This window comes from Apaloderma vittatum, unplaced genomic scaffold, assembly GCF_000703405.1.
Source record: "Apaloderma vittatum isolate BGI_N311 unplaced genomic scaffold, ASM70340v1 scaffold25974, whole genome shotgun sequence".
Taxonomy (NCBI): Eukaryota; Metazoa; Chordata; class Aves; order Trogoniformes; family Trogonidae; genus Apaloderma; species Apaloderma vittatum.
In genome coordinates this window covers 6,822-7,045 of record NW_009712506.1, presented here as the reverse complement: position 1 = coordinate 7,045, position 224 = coordinate 6,822, and positions in this window count along the sequence as shown.

Genomic DNA, 224 nt, shown 5'->3' with positions numbered 1-224 from the left:
CGGGTCCTGGGACAGACGTGCTCTCTGAAGACACTTAAGTGTACCTGTCAGGGTGCAATGGTTAATAAAAGCTGGACAGCGGTAGCTGCATGAGGCTCAGACTGTGTCCCGCCAACCCCTGGCCGTCCCCTAGGGCAGCAGGACCTTGGTGCAGGTTGTCATACTGGACCCAGTGCACACGGAACAGCGCCAAACTGCCCTCGAGTATTGTAGAAACTCGGGGG